This window comes from Pyxicephalus adspersus, chromosome 10 (genome assembly GCF_032062135.1).
Source record: "Pyxicephalus adspersus chromosome 10, UCB_Pads_2.0, whole genome shotgun sequence".
NCBI lineage: Eukaryota > Metazoa > Chordata > Amphibia > Anura > Pyxicephalidae > Pyxicephalus > Pyxicephalus adspersus.
Genome location: NC_092867.1, coordinates 37,436,785 through 37,452,559, shown reverse-complemented (window position 1 = coordinate 37,452,559; position 15,775 = coordinate 37,436,785). Strand labels below are relative to the sequence as shown.

The following is a 15,775-nucleotide window of genomic DNA, read 5'->3' as shown; positions in this document are numbered from 1 at the left end:
TATGAATGGAGATAGTATTTCCATTCAACCTCTATTGCCCTCGTATTGCCTCCAGGATCAGGGGAGCAGAGCTGTCAGCATAAAGCTCCGCTGATTGCTCTGCTCCCTGAGGAAAGGGAAAGCCTGATCAGGATTTCCCTCTCCTCAGCAACTCAGGGAGCAGAGCAATCAGCACCTCCCCCTTAACCTCCCCCCTAAATGGGAACGCAGACCCTCTTGGGATACCTACGTCACACATCCTGGGAGGCTCTTGGCTTCTCCTTCTGTGCATGCCCTTTCATCAAAATGGAAAAAAATTGCCAATCTCATGCATGCACAGTGAGATTAGCAAGTTTTTTTCTCAATCTACGTCACCCGATCTCGCGCCTGCATCAGGTAATGTATAAGGAACAGAAGATGGCATCGCCTGGTTCGCTGGCCTGAAGACAGATACCGGGACGACGCGGGACTGGATGGAAGAAACCTCCCAACGGATCGACTTCTCTGTGGGACTGAAGGTTTGTGTGAGTTTTTTTGTTTTGGGTAGTTTTGGGTTTACTTCTTCTTTAAAACCAATGTTAGCAATGGCTGATGAAAATAGATAATGAATATTGTAAAAAATACCACACATTGACATCTATATTTTTTATGGAATTAGTTTTTTTACAGATTTAACAGTTTGGGAGAATTCTGCTAACCAGACCGAAAAATTACCCCATTTCTGTTCTATTTGACTGATGTGGGAACTCCCAGTAAGAATAAAGTCCATAATAAAATGTTTTAATAGTCCAATAGTGTGTGAGGTTTGTGAGTGTGTAAGGTTTTAAAGCCTGGTCAGGATGTTATTGCTGTCTGTGGTCCCATAAGGGAGATTGAAAAGCACTTATTGTCCAGGTAGCGAAACACAAATTTCTAAAAGATATTCAATGTTATAATTCAATGACAAGGATGCTGTATCTTAGGCTTGGAAATGACGATGACATTCAAATATAGTTTATCCAGGGACCCCTCCCTGAATGCTAAGAAGGTTTGACGTTTTAGAAGATGGATTTAAAAGATTTTTTCAACCTTATCATGGAAGAAATGGCTTCAAAGTTTGCGAAGGTAACTTAAATTAACTTAAAAAAATAGAAGAGTACAAATAATGACGGAGTCCAATACCACATCACAAGATTCATTGAACTGGGGTGGTGTTAAACATTAATTTGCGTTTATATAACAAAAAGGGGCTAATCAAGAAGTGTTTTTGCTCCAAGCTGCTTTGATTAAAAAAAAACTTTGAAGAACATCTTCCAGAAAAGGAGGATGAAATGATAGTAGAGACATACAGATTGTGGCTGAAAAAGTCCACAGCATGTAATTTGTCCTGATGAGGTATGTATTCAGGGCTGAAAGTCAACCAACAAGCCATGTGGAGATCATCCAGAGCTGCTGTGAGAAATGTAATTGGTTAATGATTTTAATAATGTGCAAATACATTCAAATGTAAACACAATTGTTGCTTTAGTCCAAATGACCTACATCACCCCATAGACTGACAACATAGCAGATCACAATAAACCTAAATCTGATGTCTAATTCTAATGCGGAGACAGAGGAATTATTACAGTGTTGCAGGAACAAAACTACAAGTAGGAGTTAAGATCAACAACAATAAATTCAATATTCAATAAAATATAATTTAAACTGCATTCCAGGAAAAACAAAAACTATGCCTTTCAGTGAGTGTAGCCCCATATTGAAAAGCTTAATATCTAGGGTGGACCTTAGCAATCCTCCAGAGATTGCTAGGGATTCCATGAGCAATGGACAATTTGTGCCTCTTAGTCAGTTTAGGTAACACATATGATCTTACTGGCTGTCTGTAAGGATGACATTCTTTCCAATGACCACCAAGCTAATTTATTGTGAGCTATGGATATAGTTAATTAAGAAGGGGTTCCCTAAAGACCTGAACGTTATTTTAAAAATTTTCGTTCCTACGTTAAAAACAATGAGAAAGACTGGTCTAGAAACCATATTCCCTTGATCCCATGGGATCCACCTCGGTGTGAATGGTGCGAAAACAGCCTTCAGGCTGTAGTCTCAGGTGCTGATATTATGGGCTACAATATCAGCCCACCAGTCAATGGGCCTGATTTATTTAATTATTAAAGCTAACCAAGGCTGGAGAGGATACACTTTTATCAGTGAAGCTGGGTGATCCAGCAAATCTGGAATGGTTCTGGTCCAGGATTGCTAACATTTGCTAACAAATAGCAAATGACTTAAATCAATCTATTCCAGGTTTGCTGGAATACCCAGCTTTAGTGATGGAAGGGTTTTCTCTCCAGCCTTGGAGAGCTTTAATAAATCAGGCCCAATATCCTTATCTATTGTATAGGGAGGATGACTAGTGCCTATCCACATCCCAGATCGCCAGAACCAGCAAATCACCAATCAAATGGGAAGCAAGGAATAAAGTAGGCAAAAATGAACATTTTACTATTTTTAACCTAGATATTAGCTTTAAATGTATTTTTAAATATATGACTTTATATCAGCCATTTATCATGCACTTTACAACAGCACCTGGTAACAATAGGAGCCAATTAGGTGTCCTATATATAGATGAGCTGATAAAAAAAACCTACTGACAAAAGGAGAGAGCAGAGGGATAGTTTATCAGAATTCTGCTTTTCCTTTTCTGTCCACTCACAGACTGAGGGCACGAAGTTGACATTGTTGCATTGCTTAACTTGATAAGGAATAAGGATATCTGGAAAATGTACTAGTTGCTTTAGAGAGAAAATGAAGGTATTATAAATCCTCAATATACATGTAATCTTTCTTTATTAATCTTTATTATTTAATATACTGAGTTATATAATCCAAGATCTCAGATACCAAAAATTGCGGCTCATTACATCTAAAGAAAGTTCAACAGTTCAACAGAAACGTTATGTCAGACAGTCAATTTCAGTGCCTGACAGTGAATAAGTTTTCCACCGTATATTGTGACCATGGATACTGTTGTCTTGTTACCTGAGATCAAAGAGTGCATCTCTAAGACCGCATTGCTTGCAATTATTCATGAAATGCCCTGCCGAGATGCTATGTATAGAACATGTAGACTGCCAGTGTGATAAAAATATGGTGGATATTACTTGGTTAATGGTTGGTTCTTGTATCAGGTACAACTCATTCCACCCCAAAATCTTGGCTATGGGATTGATGCATGAAAGATGTTATTCTTTAACTACAATCTTCACTCTTTATTCAGCTAATATTACAATTACCAGTAAATCTGTCCCTGTTTCACATCCTTTAACTTTAGCTTATTCCACTGCTTGTTGCATTTTAGGAAATGAGGTTCCATGTAAATTTGATTAGGAATATTTATATTGAGTACGCAGGGGAGAAATATAACTTTTGTCTTCCCATATTTCTGTATGTTGTTGAATGCATGCCAATACACACCAGCTAGGGAGAGATTTTTTGTCTTTAGTACAAGTAATTGCAAAATAATTGTAAGTTCATAAGAAGAAAATGGTATGCACACCACGCAGTTTTCCTGGAAGGAGTCCCTTAGAAGGTCCGTATAACCAGACAAAAGCACAATTTCAGCCTTTATAAGGCTGGACACATAAAGACCCAAACTGGCTGCCAAGAATGTTCAATTTTACAATTAACCACAAGACTGGACAGACTTAGTTGTCTGGAATGTACACTCAGGTTCCTGATCAGAGTACAACCTTTTATGATGGAATTTTAGGCAAAGCATGGAAATGACTGATTTCCATTCATTACTGAGGCTCCTGGGAATACCAAGGTGCAATTTATAGAATTAAAAGGAAACATTACTCACGGTGTCTAAGGGACCTGGGTAAAACACGACTTTTATTTGAATCGAACAGCAGGCTAGGAACTTTAAACACGTGTGATAGCGTTATAATTTAGTTTCTGGATCATAATGAACAAGGCATTGAGGACCCTAATATGACCCTGTCACCAGATCATTTATTTCCGTACAAATCTTCATATAAGACCAGATGTACTTTTAGTGTATGTTATTCAAAATGTTCTACACCTCTAAAAGTCTCCCCATTGTAAACAACCAAAAGCCCTAAGAATTCTTCTGGGTGCCTGGGTAAAATATTCAAGGGTTAGAACTGTATCACTAACTTGAAGTCTGCAGAACCAGGGCTATTGTGGGAAAGTTGCAATGGATTACCAGTGATGCCACTGTCATCTCCAGAACTGAGAAGTGTTGACTGTAATCCACCCCAAAGGATCTGCTGTCAACGAAGCAGTGCTGGGCAGGTTGGCAGTGTTGGCTGCTTATGATGTTGCCTATTGACGGTGGAATCTTGCAGCACACTGTGGGTACTCAAGGCATTCTGTAGATCCAAAGCAATACCATGTACAGGAGGGTGACAATGCTGCAATAGCATTAAGGACCTATGTTAAATGTTGCATCCTAGCACAGAAACAACAGGTGTTGTTAGCTACCTTACTGCCAGTGCCTCGAATGGAGGTCATGAGGTCCTCCATGCAGTGGATTTAATTGATCCTGTGTAACCATAATCGAATTGCAGGTGGTTCAGAGCTCCGTCAACAGGTGCCTATACAGGAGATAGCAGCAATGATCAGGTGTCTGACTATAGAGGTTTTGTATGCTTTCAATGTGAATTAATTGTGTTGTAAAAGGAAGAAGGCCGGTTCATCCGGAATATATTGGTCTGACATTTGCTGGACTATGGATCCAACTGTTACCCAAGAATTTCTCAGATGGAGGAGGAGGGAACCTTTCTCTGTCTGACACCTCCAGCAGCAGTCTGACACATTTGGAAAGATGAGGTGTAGGCTCTCTGGAGTGTGATACCAGGGGGAAAGGATGGATTTCTCAAAACAGGGAAGGAGGGTGATGAAGAGAGCGAAAGGTGGAACGGTGAAAATTTTTGTGTCATCCTTGGGGCCATACTAATCTTCTCTGTATTGTTCCAATCTTAGTATATGTCCTGCTGAAGCGAGGACACACCTAAGTATTTTCAATATACACTTTTATACTGTGAAGAAATCGCCAGTGTTTAAGGCCACGTTCACATTGTTGTGTGCATTATTACATTTTATTGTTTGACTTACCATTTGTTACAACAATACTCAGACTATGTACATTGCAACCCATGTTTAATGGCACTGCATTGTGCATACATGGCCAAAACAAAGGGAATTTTGACTTTTATTAAGTGGGCGCACATCAAGAACACAATTAAAATATAATAGGTGTCCACTGGAAAGGAAAAATTGAACCTATGTGTTTAGTTAGTTTTACTGGGGTCATCATGTGAAATATATTGCAGATTGAAAAATGAAAATCTCAGTAGTCTTTTCAAATCTAAATTTGGACTGGTTATCATGAGTTGTCACACACAACTGCACTTTTGGCTCAATTCACTAAGCTATACTATTAGTTATTTCTTATAACAGATATTTTCCTCAATGAGGGCATTGGGAGCTGCAAATAGTAGTGACATGGCTGAAAATAATGATTGCTATGCCAAATCACACTTGCGTTACGACTTGAGTTCTTGGTAATTTACAGTTACAAGCACACATCAGCCCACACTGTCAATGACTTAGAACGACTTAGACCATTAAAGCAAGTCATAAACTAGACAATCTTTATTAGATGTAGTAAAGCGGAACTAAACCTAAATGTAAAAAAAATGCAAGAAAGCAGGCTCTTTATTGGAGAAGGAGCAGGCGATGTCCCTTCTGCAATAAAATAAACTTACCTGCCTGATTGCAATTATTTAAGTAAACTTACCTATCCTTCATCTGGTCAGCGTTCAGGTCAGAATCCTTGGCTATCTTGGCCAGGCTGGAATGATATAACTTCTGCTCATGATCAGGAGAGTTTGTTCATTCCTGGCAACCAGGTATGCCGAGATTGTACAATGAGCATTCACACAGCTTAGTGTACATTATAAAGAAGATTGTGAACAGGCAGGTATGTTTGTTATATTGCAGAAGGGACCTCATCAATTTTTAAAAAACTATATTTAGTTCTGCTTTAAGGTTAGCAATGATTGATCTCCCCTTAGAGCTGAACTAAACCTATGCAACTCAACTATTTGCCTTCCATCACAGGGTGCTGCCATCTTCCACCTCTTTTTCTTCCTACAGCCACTCTTCAGCCATCTTGATTGGCTGTGCTGTGATGATGTAACTATTGATAGGATGATGTTCATTTATCTCCAGCACATGCAAGTAATCAGGCAGGTAAGGCATGGGCAGCATGGTGGTTCAGGGGTTAGCACTCCGGCCTTTGCAGCGCTAGGTCCCAGGTTCGATCCCCAGCCAGGACATTATCTGCATGGACTTTGCAGGTTCTCCCCATGTCTGTGTGGGTTTCCTCCGGTTTCCTCCCACATCCCAAAAACATGCAGTTAGGTTCATTGGCTTCTCCCTAACGATTGAACTTAGACTATATTAATCACATATGACTATGATAGGGACATTAGATTGTGAGCTCCTTTGAGGGACAGTTAGTTACACAACTATGGACTTTGTACAGCACTGTGTAATATGATGGAGCTATATAAATACTGTGTAATAATAATAAGGCAATTTTTTGCAGAATGAACATTGCCTTTCCCTTTCTGCAATTAGGACCTGCCTGATGAAAGTGGAGGTATTAGTCCCATCATGCCATGCAAATAAACAAATGCAAGCTTGACGTCCAGCCCATTTGCCAATAGATACAGTGGACCAAGTGTATGTAGCCACCTAGAGACTGAAAGTATGTTACTGGTAGAATTACAAGGTGAACATAAAGGATAAAAATGGAACCATTAGATCTAGTATTATGTGAACTGCAATATAAATTATTTTTGTTTTGGGGTTTAGATATGATCTATCAATACCCCTCCTGCAAATTGCTGGGAATATCAGAATCTCAGAAAATATCTAAATCTGAAAGAATTTCATAATTCCTATTATTATATATTACCCCTCTGTTTTACTATATGTTCACACCATTATTACTTATAGGAACAGAAACCAAGTATTTTGCTTGGTCTTGGTAAAGTACCATCGGTGAAGATACACTAATATAGAAGCCTTCCCTGTCCCAATCTCCCCCTCGGGACAGTACAAATTAAAGGGCTGTACAGAATACTGATCCCTCTTCTATGTAGAGGTGAATATGAGGGACAGAGCATGGCGTTGGCGGTACAATGGGTCACTTATCACATCAGTGGACAGCTATACTAATGCTGGACCTTCACCGTGAGGATCACAAATAATTATTATTATTATTAAACAGGATTTATATAGCGCCAAATAATCCTTTTGGGTAACAAAAATCTAGTGCCTGTTTGGGCCCTACAATCCAGCAAAATATTATGAGGTGGCCTCAGAACCGCTTGTCCATGTCCATTTAATCCTACAGAGAGTTCATATTCCATGCTATAACGGAGTAAGGATTTTCCCCAGCATTGAATGAAGAACACTTTTCCTTATCAGCACGCCTCCATATACTCATAAATAAAAAGATTTAGTTGCTGCAGACATTTAGGAAGTCAGAATTGTAGCACTTGATTTAGGGATATGAAGAAAAACATAGTTTTGGAAATATCAACATGAATAAATAAAATCTGGGAACTGCCAGTAGGGAAACTGGAGAAAATTGCTTTACATTCTAAATTGTTGTTGAAAATAATAATGTATCAGATCTGAAGACATAACACAGATGGATGCAGAATAATTCTGTAACAACATTCGCTGAATCAACAACCCTTAACACACTGGGGATATGAATCCTTTCATGCACACACCCGGGAGGACTCTTGATTGTTATGGTTCATACAAGCCACTTATAAATAATCCCTCTTCCAGCTGAGGATGCCTGCTTGTTGTACTTCAATCTATGGAACTGTAATCGTGCTTAGGTACAATTATTATTATTATTATTATTATAATTATTAATAATAAACAGGATTTTCAACATATTACTCAGTGCTGTACATTAAATATAATACAATACTTATATACCAATGAGTAAGGGAGCAGAAAATGTGTCTATATCTATAAAAATATCTGGGTCATATATTAGGCAACATTTGAATGGATTTGGGATTTGTGCTTCCTCCATTAATCACATACTCATGCACACAGAAAAGGACTATTACTGTTATATACAGCTGCACAATGGCCTGCAAAGATTTAGGGCCCCACTTTTATTATGTTTGTTAGTCATATGTCCTTATCCATCCTCAGGAGGAGAATTGTAGAAGAAGCCCAACTTTATGATGTCCTAAATGATGTCAAATAACTACAAATTGCTGTGGGCACCATAACCACATAACATCAAGACTTAGATCAGGGTTCAAATACAGGAGAATTACCCTGTAAAGTTTTAAAATGCAGGACAATTACCCTGTAAGGTTTTAAAATACCGGAGAAATACTTTTAAAAAACAATATCTTACATTTATCTTATATACATTGGTCAACACATAACCCATTCAGCAGCAAATCCTCTCTCTCTCTTATTATTATTAATAATAAAAAATAATAATAGTAATAATATTATATATATCCAATATCCAATCAGGTAAAAAGCACATTTCTATTCACTTTATTGCATCCAAAATTATGCAGATCTTTTTTACATCATTGGATAACTAAAGTGAATAATTATATCAGCTTTATACAGTTATTAAAGTGTAACAGTAAGAAATCCTTCACCAGTACATCGGAATTGGTGAACGCTAGGTGACATTTCCAAGGAAAGTACCTGGTCTGAGAAATGTTTGCTAATGGTAATTTCTCCCTTTCTCCCTCCGGAAATATGTTCACTTTGTAATTCCAACTTTTCAGTCCCCTCACTCTTGTTGCACATTTGATTGCTGGATGTTAGATTTATTTCCGATAATTAAAGCTTTCTGGATTACATTGACGTTTAGGAGAAAACAGCATTTAAATAGAATAAGGATTTATATTCCAAAGTAATAAAGCTGTCATCATTGAATAAAAATAATGTACGACAATTCAAGATTGCATTGTGCATAATAAACTTGAATAGCAAAAACATTTTAAGAAAATCATACTATTTTAAAATTTATGTGCAAGATCTTAAGTTGTGTTAATACATCGATACATTAAGCCTGTAGTGTATCAGTGCAAACATTGTGGTAGTGACAACAATAGCTGGAGTATCGCATTTATCATTGGCTAAGTATTTTCATTAATACATGTGCACCATTTTGCACTTTTTGTCCTCTCCTTCAATTTCCATCATACATAGACCTAATTTGTCACTAAGTCTAGTCTAGGTCTACCCCTGAGCTTCAGCACATTTTAATGTTGTTGGAGCAAGATGTAAGACTGTATAACTACAACATCACATTCCTTATACATTTGTTCCACTATTCAACCGCTAGTTTGGACTTGGAATTTTAAGGCATTGGAGAGTTTTCATGGGCCTGCTGGTGTTGTAGACAAAAAGTAAAAATGTACAAGGAAGCCCTTTTCTAGTTAATTTTCACATCACAAGTCCTGTTACTGGTAGCCTGGGATAGTACTCAACCATGTGATCAGTAATTGGCCCTGTGCTGTTCTCCATTGACTTATACAGCAGTTATTCCCCATCGGTCGTTAGGACTGATATATGAACGATGTTGGGTGACCGCTGTACACATATCAGATTCTCACCGGAGACAAGCCTGGCCATTTACATAGGGCGTCATCTGACATGTGTACAGATTGATCCAGGTTGTGGGGTCATGTCATTATCATATCCTATTTTGTGGCTGGGTGTACCTAATAAGTGACTGATACAGAATAACAGAAAAAACAGCATTTGCAGCCATTGCATTTATTGCGAACTCTAAACATAGAATCTACAATTTTTCCATTAAATATATACAAATAAAGAGGTTTGGAGGCCTGGTTTAGCAACATAATCTCATATTTCTATTGCAGACAGCATGGTGGGTATGTGGTTAGCACCCTCAACTTGGGTATGAAGTTTAAATCTATGCCCGGACTCAGTCCTTATGAAGTTTTCAGATTCTCCCCATGTTTGTGTGGGTTTCCTTTCCCCCTAATAAAAAAACATACTGGTAGATTAGTTGGTGTACACCCACATTGGCCTTTACTGTGATATATGTTTATGGTTGGGATAGTAAACTGTAAAGGGACAGTTGGTGATGTGCCTAAGGTCAATATCAACTGAAGTTCCATAGTACCCTATGGTTCCTCCAGTGGTTGCTAGAGGCTCCTTGAGCCTTGGCTGGCTGACCTTCAATTTGATGGTGCTTGCCTAGTTCTGGGTCCAACCTCACGAGGAAGACACCAACAATGTTCTTAGCTCTCTGTATGGGTGTTGCTCCTACTACAGTGGTGCATTTGTCCCCGATCAGCACTGATACGTTATATATACCATATTTTGGCCAAACATCCCTAGGGGGAATTTGTTGTTAGTAGCAGGGTAAGTGTTTGCAGGTATGAAGTGCCGGTACCTACAGAAGCACATACCTGCAGTGTTCCAAACCTTGTTGTCATAGCTGAACCTTGGCACTTACTGATGCCAAATCCCATATACCCTGTCCCACCTCCTGCACATTCCAACTGTCCAATGCTTACTTCCCATCATAGGAATACGTGAGGGGTGGGGGGTTTAGTGGCAAGTGGAATCATTAACAAAACTTGATGGAACTTTGCCTGTCATGATGGTCCATGATTTACCTGTGATTTGGTTTTGGTGGCACATAGGTGAATCTCTATGAACCTCTATGAGTCTGCTCTTCATACTAACAGCTTTATACTCCCCAGTAACTGCAGTCCTGCAAACAAAAACGTAAGCAACACCGATGCTTATGTCTTGAGGCAGTTGCTCTTCCACCTCACCACTGACATTGTTGGCATAAGATGACACAGACAGGCATCAGTATAAACAGCTTCCTAATTGTATGAACAGCATTAACGGTGGAATAACAGGAGGAAAATTATTGCTCACACATTTCACCCAATGCTGTAGCCAGGCCTATAGGCCAAGTGAAATGACTTTCCATAAAGGCAGATTTACACCATAGAATTTTGAAAACAATTGGCTCCACTGTGCTGTTTTTTGCACTTTTACACAGGTTAATTGGCTTCCCCCTAAATTGACCTTAGACTTCATTAACGACATATGACTATAGTAGGGACATTAGATTGTGAGCTCCTTTGAGGGACAGTTAGTGACACGACTATGGACTTTGTACAGCGCTGCCTAATATGATGGCGCTATATAAATACTGTGTAATAATAATAATAATAATAATAATAATATTATTGAGAAGCTTAGAAGGATAAAAAACTACTATTCGTTTCAAGCACGCATACATATATCCATCAGAATATAGAATTCAAGTTTAAGACATACCCCTGCCACACCCCCGATCGCACAGACAAATCAAAGAGCAACAATGGTTGCTTAAACCTGTGAGGGGTAACCACTATTTCCTAAAGTAACAATAACACAATGAAAGGCTTCAGATCAAAGTGCAATATTTTGGCTAATAAATATTAAATTTATTTACAATGATGTCCACAATGAAGCAAAAAAGGGAAATGAAGAACAGAGGGATCTGGTTCCAAAGGAGGGACAGCTGGAGGCCATGATACATGTCGACTATGACATCCTTCAATAGTCACAACAAAACAGTGCAGCGTAGTAACAGTCCCAAGTTCAAATGCAAACTCAATTATCCCAAGCAGGAAAATATACAAACTTACCAGCATTCTGTAAAATATTTCCGACTGTCATACACATTCTAATATTCTGACAGCTGACACATAAAAAGTTTAAAAGTGTTGTTTACAGATGTCAGATCAGTTACAAATGAATTGACCGGTACTGAGATACGCTCAGCTATGTGTACTCAAACTTTTCATGGCTCTAATCTAAAAATAAATATTCTGCACAAAATAAATATAAAGGATGTATTTATGTCCCCGCAGACCAATTTATGCATTACGCTTATTGTAAAACAGCAAATATAAAATATTGATCCATGACATGTACTTAGTAATTTGATGTGATTGCTGCAGCATAAATCTGTTTATTTTTCTATGATGAAGACGGTTGAAGTGACAGGGATTAGTCTCCTGGGATTTATTGAAGTGCAGGCTTTGTTACACTAAGGTGGAATAAATCCTCCCCGCAGAGGTGATGTCAGAACTTTCACTTTATCACATCTGCAGACAACAATTGGAGAAGGCCGACTGTTTGCACGCTGCACTCACAACACACACATACACACACTCCTGTCTGACCATATAAACCTCACGTAACATGTAATATTGCTGCAGGAAAATGGAGCCAGATCCTTCTGTAAATGGAGGAAGAATGTGGAATCTCTCCTGGAAGACTTGTAACAGTGTCTGCCACTTTAAGAGGCCTAGTTACAAAACCACAGGCAGCAAAGCCTTGAGATCCGGATTAGCCGTAGAAATATGACAATAAATCCATATATAATGATCCTTTTTTTATGGTATAAAGCAAAGTACATTTGCAGCCCCCGTCTCGTGCAAAATCTTTCGGGTTAAAACAAAAATTGTCTCATTTGTACTGACAAATTAAAAGATAATTATTATTAAAAGGCACAAATCAAAGGTAATTAAAAGGTACATAGAAAAGTGGATAAACACAGGACAGGAGCGCAACGGGAAAGAATGAGGCCTCGGGGGAAGTCAAGCAGAAGGACCAGACTGATAGCCGGGGTCTGAAAATAAACCGGTGTCTAGGAATAAAATGACAGCTGGAATGAAGGAGCAGGATGGGTTACCTAGGTGCTCCCATCCATTCTTAGCAGCATACAAGCATGCTTATTGTTGGGGAATAAAATAGGAATATGTCCAAAAAGAAAGAAAAAAAAAAAGGAAAAACAGTAAAAATACAAATAAGATTAAAATATACTCAAAATTATTTTATGATTTGTAGCCACAGCTACAGGCCCAGGAAGTGGGAGACTTGAGTAACAATAAGTGATCCCGGCGTACGTTTTTAAAGAGATCTTGGCTTTAAAAAATTCCAGCTACGGGGGAAATTTGGCGTGGGAATTATGCGACGACTAGAATTCATCCTCTTACCAGAGGCACATGTAAACAAGACAAGAGACGAAGCCTAATAAAGGGATATTAAAGTGGAAATATCTCACATTGCGAGAGGGGGGTGACAAGTCTATATTTCGCTGTCTCCTCCCCTTCAGCGCTGGTTGCTCATTTTTTTCCGTGTCTAAATCATAATCCACACCGGGGTCATTTCTAATCACAGTCATCACACAGCCAGGATACAGGCGGGGATACGTCCCCTTTAAATGCATTTGATTTTTCTGTTTGATCCCTCACTGTTTGCGCTTATTAATTTGCAGAGCAGCAGCAGCAGCCATTCATTGAAAGAGATCTGCACACCAGGCTTACCTTTCTCTATAGACTACTCCTATCCCTCCTGTCTGTTCCTTCCAGGAGATGCCAGGGTGCAAGTTGAAGAAGGGCTGGCTCTTCTTTTTTTAAATTGTTGCAGTTGTTATTGTTTTGTCTTTTGTATCCTTTTCTATTATTTTATTTTCTTCCCTCCCCCCTCCAGTGTGTAAATGGAAGCTCTGAAAGCTGATAGTAAAACCAGGAGGTGGGACACAGGGCAAGAAGAGAGAGAAGGGATGGAGGGAGGGAGGCGGGGAGAGGAGACTGTTCTGAGTACAGATTCAAATCTATGACCACCCCTAGGTGGGGTTTCACTGTCTGTACAAGCAGCCCTGTCTTTAACATGTTAGCTGTCCATGGAAGCAGAAAGTTTGGATTTAAAGCGATAGGCATAAAAAAAAATGCAAGCTTTCAAAACATGCAAACTTTGTTTCGCAGAGCACAGCGAATAAAGCCAACGTTGTTTGCCATTTGAAAACTGGGAATGCACGTTTTCACTCTTTGCCCTTTTTTATAAGTAGAGTCAAGGTTGCTTCCTCTTTGCTGTGTGTTTATTTAAACCGAGGGCGGCGAAGGACAGAGATATGCTATGCAGAATCTGCTGCATCAGAAGGGAGCATATAGACCAGCTCATGTGTGTAAACAGCAGGATACATGATCTGGATGACAGGAAGAATGCTGACAGGAGACCTAAACCAACACAAAACACTGGTGCTGCTGAACCATGGCCACATTAACCCTTTCACCGCTGCACTGTACTGCTTGGTTTATAACCAGAGGCAGCAAGGAAAACCAAAGTTTATTTTTATGGCCTGCGCCCTTTATTATGAATTTATGATGTTGGTTACTACGACAGGCTTTAAACAATTATGTGCAGGAAAAAATATGACTCTTGTTTTTAAACATCATTGAATGTTTATAAATCAGCAATGGGTTAAACTGAGAAGTTCTACAGAACTGGGGTAGTAACATAAAGTTACAAAGACACCATTGGTTTGAATGAATAATAAAATAAACTTGTAGATCTTTATATTGGATACAATATAACAAAGCTGATTTCTGCTTCTCATGCTTAGGGAAAGAAGAAATCAACACACTTCACAACACCACTGATGTATGAAGTTGTTTTTGGATTTTGTACTGTGTCCATTTCCTTGGCCTAGACACAGTACATATTCTGCATTCCCCAATCAGCTTAAGCCTATATTTATGCCTGTCAGCAAGGATATATTTATAAATATTTATTATACCTTTATCCTCACTGCCACTAAGGTCTTCTGGCACCCAGGGTCACGATGTCTAAATCCCCCCTAACCAATGGCAATACAAAAACCAAACCAGAAAAAATCCAAAGGGGAAAGGAATAGGCAGCTGATAAACATATTTAGGGCTAAGAAACATTTTTCCTCAATATCAACCTATATCTCTCTACTTTGCCCCCTTAATTCCACTGTAGGTACAGACCCCCTTATTGAGAGGACCCCTTATTAACAACCCATGTCAGTAACAGACTGCTGATGTACAGTTAACCCAAAGAAAGTCCCTCAGTGACAAATCTTTAGTGATAGGCCCCTACTGACAATGACCACTTGCTGACCGCCCCAGTGACAGACTTTAATAACACCACTATGACAGAACCCAGTGCCAAAAATTTGTTACAGACCTCTAGGGCCCCAAAGATTGACAGACCTCAGAGATAGGCACCAGTGACAGAGCCACAAAACCAGACCCCCCCCAAAAAAGAGCCTCAACAACAGACCCAAAAGACAGCCCCCCAAGGACAGACATCAATGACACATCCTGATTATAGACCTCAGTGCCAAACCTCACTGACAGGCTCCTAGTGACCGACCTCAAAGTCAGATCCCTGGTGACAGCACCTAAGTGACATACCCCAATAAAAGACCCCAATGATAGACATGAGTTCAAGGCCCAAGTGACAGACCCCAATTACAGTATTCATTTGACAGACCTCATTTACAGTCCCCAGTAACAGATCCCAAAGACTGATCCACAGAGACTATACTTTAGTGACAGGCCCTGATAACAAACCTCAGTACAAGACCCCACTGACAGACCCCCTGTGAGAGACCATAATAATATACCCCAATGACAGACTTCTGAGAGAGTCAAAAAATACCTCAAGTGTCAGGCCTTAGTGACAGAACTCACCTAACAGACCTCTTTTTTTCATTTGTCCTGTACGTTATCTCATTTGTTATGTACATTTATGTAACTTACTACTTGTTCCTGTTTCGGTTCAATATTTATTGTTATATTTTTGAAAAAATCGAAAATAAAGAAGGTTAAAAAAAACCTTCAGTAACAAATATCAGTGACAG

The 15,775-nt window shown here is 39.1% G+C and overlaps 1 protein-coding gene and 1 pseudogene across 1 annotated transcript in view; both read right to left on the bottom strand.

Annotated features, from left to right (window-relative positions):
* MACROH2A2 (macroH2A.2 histone) overlaps positions 1-13,667 on the bottom strand; it is a 29,518-nt gene extending 15,851 nt beyond the window's left edge. Inside the window, exon 1 of the mRNA XM_072423829.1 lies at positions 13,431-13,667. The gene's annotated coding sequence lies outside the window, so the exon portion shown is untranslated. The remainder of the gene's footprint in view (positions 1-13,430) is intronic.
* On the bottom strand, positions 4,896-4,995 carry LOC140340178 (U6 spliceosomal RNA; annotated as a pseudogene).
* Positions 13,668-15,775: the final 2,108 nt, after the last annotated feature.